Here is a 6,000-nt window from a genome sequence, read left to right as displayed (position 1 = left end):
AGTGTACATTGTGGATACTATATATGTTCTATGATGAGTAACACCGGTGCCTACAGGAGATACCCCTTAAGGGTAAGTTTAAACCTCTTCACCCGTAGTATAAAAACTTCGTACATGGTATGAAATACTAAACCAAAACTTGTTCTCTTGTAGTGGAGAGAAGAGAAAGGAATGAAAAGAGACCCATACAAGGATGGCCAACTCTTAGAGCTCGTCGGTGACCTTTGCAACTTCATATTGGACCAGATTGTACACGTCAGAGGCACCTACCATGACCGAGAGTCTGAGTTAGGTACAAATCCTCAGTACCAACACCTTCATGAGACTGAAAGGCTAGCTCTAGGACGTTGATAAGAATGTGTATGGAATTTGTATATTTAATGATGGATTGTATATATTCTTATGAATTGGACTTTTAATTGTAGTTTATAGAATACTCTTGTGCTTGTAGTCGTGGTCGCGGGGCGTTCGGTAACGCGAACGCGGTTTGAAACGTTGGTCGCGGGGCGTTCGGCAACGCGAACGCGGTTCGGAACGTTGGTCGCGGAGCGTTCGGCAACGCGAACGCGGTTCGGAACGTTGGTCGCGGGACGTTCGGCAACGCGATTTTAAATTATAAATTTGATTTTTTTGCGGAAAAACGTACTGTAGGGGCGGTTCTAGATTGAACCGCCCCTACAAATACCTGTTTGTAGGGGCGGCTGGTAATACGAGCCGTCCCTATAAATCGATTTGTAGGGGCGGCCGGTAATACGAGCCGCCCTTACAAATCGATTTGTAGGGGCGGCCTGGGAACCGCCCCTATAAATACATTATTTGTAGAGACGGTTCGGTAGGGGTGGCTGGCCAAATCGCCCCTACAAATGGTTACGAGCCGCCCCTAAAAATCGATTCGGTAGTAGTGTCCATCATCCATCAGTATCATGCAAGAAGATAGCCGGCCGGCCATGGTCCATGAGCCACAGGACTCCTTATTACTCTCCTTTCTCCTCTAGAGGTTCTGTCCTTTGTTTATGTTTTTTGCCACCCACAAATTCGAAACCAAAAACACAATTTTATAACGAGGAACAAGAAAAGGGGGCAAATTTAACTAAGCGATGATTTGATCCAGTTTCAAAAGTCGACAGTATTAAATTGAGTAAATGGAACGGACAGAATGAATGGTTGAGGGTAGCAACAATTTGATCGGTATGATCATGATCCACAAAAAATATATGAAAATGCAGGATAATTCCTTATTGGTTACTAGCGAGCGAAGATATGCGTGACCGGATGCATAGATAGATTGTCGTATTATTGATGGATCGACGAGGGAGATCTCAATGGGTCTGAGTCTGAGGCGGCGGCTCGTCGTGGTGGTGGACACCATTGCCATCCTCCTCCTCCTTTGCTTTCTGCTGCTCCTGCTGTTTCTTCTTGAAAAGCTTGCTATCCAGGTGCTGCTTGAATGTGCGGGGCGTGAACCTCGCGGGCTGATCTGCCGTGACGAGCTCCGGCAGCGGGCGCAGCACCACGGCGTCCGGTGGCGGCTCGGCGAAGGCGACCCAGGAGATGCGCACGGCGTCCCGGTTGACGAGGCCGCGGTGGAGGACGCTGGTGTAGCGGCCGTTGCTGAGGATCTCTAGGGCGTCGCCCACGTGCACGATGATGGTGCCCGGCTCGTCGCGCGCCGTGACCCAGCGGCCTCCGTGGAGCACCTGCAGCCCCAGCACGCCGTTGTGGAGTATGAAGGAGAGGGCGCTGACGTCCGTGTGGGCCTCGACGCCGATGGCCAGCTCGGCTGTGGGCACCTCGGGTAGTAGTTGATCTTGAACTGCAGGAGGAGGTCGAGGTCGTCCTGCTGCTGCCTCTGTTCATGTTCGTCTCCTGCCTCTGCCTGGGAGTGGGTGATGAGTGCCTTTTCTAGCGCGTCGCCGCGGTCTGGGCCGAGGAGCCCCATGGAGAGGATGGCGAGCAGCGTGGAGGTCAGCTCCCGTGTTCGGCGGCCGAAGTCGTGGGTGGCGGGGACGTAGTTGGGCAGGTGCGCGGGCCAGAGCGCGTGGTCGGCGAGCCCGTCGGGTTGCACCAGGTGGAAGAGGTAGTCCTCCCACTCGCGCTGCCCGGAGGCGTTGGTGGGGAGGCGGCTGCCGTAGCCCTGCAGGCGGCCGGCGGCGGGGTCGTTGGCGTAGGCCTCCTTGTCCTGGATGGGGAGGGCGAAGAAGGCGGCTCCGGCGGCGCGCAGGCGGTCCATGAGCTCGGCGGGGATGCCGTGGCTGGCGATGTGCACGACGCCCCAGTCGGCGGCGGCGGCGCGCACTGCCTCCACGCACGCGTCCCGCTGCTGCTGGCTGCTGCTGGCGCCCAGGAAGGGGGAGATGTCGACGACGGGGATCCGCGGCGCGGTGTGGTTGTTGGCATGGGTGCGTGCCAGGTGGAAGGCGTCCCCGAGGCCGGCTCGCTCGTTGGCGGGGCGGACGTACTCGAGCGGGATGGCGGAGAGGCCGCTCAGAGCCTCCACGCGTGCCGGCAGCTGCTGCAGCGGCGACAGCAACACCATCTAGCTAGTAATTCACTATTGCCGACTTTGGAGATTGATGGATAGATGGATGATCGTCGATGCCCGGTGCCATGCATCTCTGCTTCTTGAGATTTTATAGATAGATAGACACACACTTGCTGTTCTTCTGTACTGTAATAGCTGCAATGCAGTGTGGTGCATCGCGTGCATGCTCTGCTTTCCTTGCATGCCCTGTTGTTGTTACCTGCAATTCTTCTACAAACTAACTCAGGCTATTTCCAACGACAACATCCAAAATACAGGACATATTTATCTTTGGATAGCGCTATAGGCAAAAGGTTCAATACATATTCGTCATCTTCTTCAACAACGAGACTCAAAAGAAAATTCTTTCTGCAAATGAGTTTTCAGGAGAGATGATGCCTATATTTGTGTTGTGTCTCTCAGGCAACCCAAAATAGATATCATGTATAGATACTCTGTTGGAGACTGATTTTGAATTTCTTGCTATCTATTTTAGGTTTGGGTGTCCATATAGATTTCTCGTCGACGGCAGTCTAACGACACTCTTGTCTTCTGGTGGTTGCGATTGCGACGACGACAGGGTTTGGAGTGTTTGGTGTGCGGCACGCGCTGGTGCTGCACTCACACTCTCCGGCCCTGGCAACTGGATGGAGCCAGCTACCACCGGAACACGTGCCAATCCGACGGTCCGGCCGTCCGGGACGGCCTGGCCCGTCACAGCCGCACGCCCGCACCGGCCACACTTGTACATGTTGTCAAACTTGAGTAGCCTTAGTCCGGGTGTGGTTGTCAACTAAATATCTACTAGAAGATTCAAATAACTCAAAACTAGGAACTATAACATAGAACAAAAAATTTTAGGGATTTTTTGAAACAGTTTTAATTTTTTTCTTAGGCAAAACAAAATTTTCATAAATTTTATAATACTCCCTCGGTCCCAGAAAAAATATGATCCCATGATTTAAATCTTGTCCTAACATTAATGTAAACGTGAATTGAAGACCAGCTTTTTAGGTGGAACTCACCGATAAAAATAAGCACCACATGCAATTGGAAAAATGCCACACCGTAAGAACATTCTAGTATGGGCGCTGCTAGCGCCCGATCGTTCGGATGGACGCCGCGTCCGGACACTCGCAACTGTTGCCCGCCACGCATATGCATGCCGCTTCTGCTCGCCCACCCGCTCGCTGCTGTTGCCGCGCCTGCCGCCCAGGCCTCGCCTGCTGCTGTGGTATGCATGTGCATGCACGTGGGGGCCGCCGTGTCTACTTCGCTTCCCGCGCGCACGCGGGGACCACCTCCGTCTGCGCCTACTCCCCGCACCTGCTCATGTAACACTTTGCAACATGAAGAATTTGCTGCAATGTACGTCTGAAACAGATAAAACATTTAGAACATACGCTTGCAACATATGTGTATAACCACTACAACATATGCAATATCCAGATAAAACACTTGTAACATACATTTAAAACAGCTGAAACATTTGAAACATACACTTACAACATACATGTATAGCCCATGCGACATATACAATATTCGGATAAACACACTTGCAATATATGTTTAAAACAGCTGAAACATTTGAAACATACACATGCAACCAGCCTGTTCGCTGGTTGGTTTCTGAGCTAATAAGCCCGGCTGGTGCTGGTTTGTTGTGAGAGAAAACACTGTATCATGACTGATAAGGCCTGGCTGAAACCAACAAGTGAACAGGCTGAATATACGTGGATAGCCATTGCAACAACACCATATTTACTTTTGCAACATCCAGATTAAACATATGCAACATACATCTGAAATACATAAAACATACGGTTGCAACATGTGCTCATCTACTTGCTGCTACCTAATGGACAGGCATGGAGCCAGCAGTGGGGCTAGGGGGGCTCCAGCCCTCCTACCGCTCACGAGCAAGCGAAGCCCCGTAGAGCCGCCGTCTGAAATTTCAGCTGTAGATGTACAGGTAGAAGGGGCTGAGATTTGCTGAACCTCTTTTCTTGCTAATTGCCGTTGTTTAGCCCCTCCAAAAAAATTTCCTAGCTTCGTCCCTGCTAATGGAGGCTCGTTAACGTTGAGCTCGACGTCGGCGCGGAGCTCGTACACATGCAGAGTGGCGCGGAGGTGGTTGCCCACGGGCCACAAACCTCGGAAGTGGCTGCGGCAGGCGGATAATCGTGGCCACGGTGGGAGGCGCGTGGTCCGGAAGGACGGACGCCCTGAGGTTATCACTTAGCCCTCCGCAACGTAAGGTCTGAGTGATGCCTAGAATGGAGAGAGATGATTGAGAGTCACTCCTGCACGCTGTGGCTAGCGGAGCCAAGTTTCAGTGATGCCGAGAATTCTGGAAGCGGAGCAAGTACAGGCAGCGGTGCCCGTTTAGTAAAAAAAATACTTTATCGCTCAATCCATGCAGCTGCCGTTGTCGGCGTGTACCTGGTTTGCTTCTTTTTTTATTTGCCATGTGGGGCCGGTAGCAATGCCTCATTTGTTTCTGCATTGCAGCAGATGGAGAGCGATGCCGTTTTTCTGTGGTGGGACCCAAATTTTATTAGGCATCACTAGCACACTGGAGAAGGCCTTACGTTCTGGTATGATTAATTGCTCTTGAGTTCTGACGTGGGTTGAGAACGATACAAGAAGGGCACTTGCGTACTTTCACACTCTCACTAATCTAACTTAAAAAGTGAGATTTACATGCTTTATGGTATGAAAGGAGTATTAAACTAGATTTTAGGATCAATCCGATCGGCTGCCTTTGTTCTAGCGGCCTAGCGGGCAGCAGCCAAGAAAAAGATAGCCGATTAGACTGTGCATAACTTTTTCAAGAAAAAATATTTGTATATTTTTTGAATTATTTTTGTTAAGTTCATTGACCGCTGAACTATTAACACGACCAAGTTTACCACCCTCAAGGCTGACGTGGTGCTTCGTATAGGATGGCTGGAGTGGGCACCATGTACGCTAAACAACCATTTAGAAAGTTGTTTCTTTCGTGCGTGTTTAAAAAAAGGACTTCTTTCGTTAGCGAGCAACACACACAAATAGTGGAGAGGAAATTTTCTTTATAGAAGAAGGGAAACAAAAACAATATGTGGTAATAAAAACGGGATTTTTAACTCTTTGCCATCCTTAGGGATGACACTCCTTTGTTTGCCACCTTTGCGCGTATTCCTATATAATTGTCATCGCAAACAGTAAATCGCCTGCATTTTTACCATTTTCGCTGATGTGGCACGCCAGGTGGGCACGCTAGCGTGGCAGCGAGCCTGGAAGCCCTAACTTGACATGAGAAATGACCACGCTGCCCTCGCCTCCTTCTTTTGTCTCCAGCCGGCCTAGCCCGGGTCAAACCCAGTTCACTCCCGCAATCAAGCCTGTCTCCCCCCATTATCTTCTATGGTGACGGCGGCGCCGCCTCCCCTTCCCCTTCCTTGGACGCATGACGACCATACTAAGTACTGCCCGCACTC

The 6,000-nt window shown here is 50.9% G+C and overlaps 1 pseudogene; it reads right to left on the bottom strand.

Annotated features, from left to right (window-relative positions):
- Positions 1-1,114: 1,114 nt before the first annotated feature.
- LOC136470860 (leucoanthocyanidin dioxygenase-like) lies at positions 1,115-2,653 on the bottom strand (annotated as a pseudogene).
- Positions 2,654-6,000: the final 3,347 nt, after the last annotated feature.

The sequence above is a fragment of the Miscanthus floridulus genome, chromosome 8 (genome assembly GCF_019320115.1).
Source record: "Miscanthus floridulus cultivar M001 chromosome 8, ASM1932011v1, whole genome shotgun sequence".
Taxonomy (NCBI): domain Eukaryota; kingdom Viridiplantae; phylum Streptophyta; class Magnoliopsida; order Poales; family Poaceae; genus Miscanthus; species Miscanthus floridulus.
Note: the sequence above shows the minus strand (reverse complement) of the source record. Positions and strands in the feature narration are given on the sequence as shown.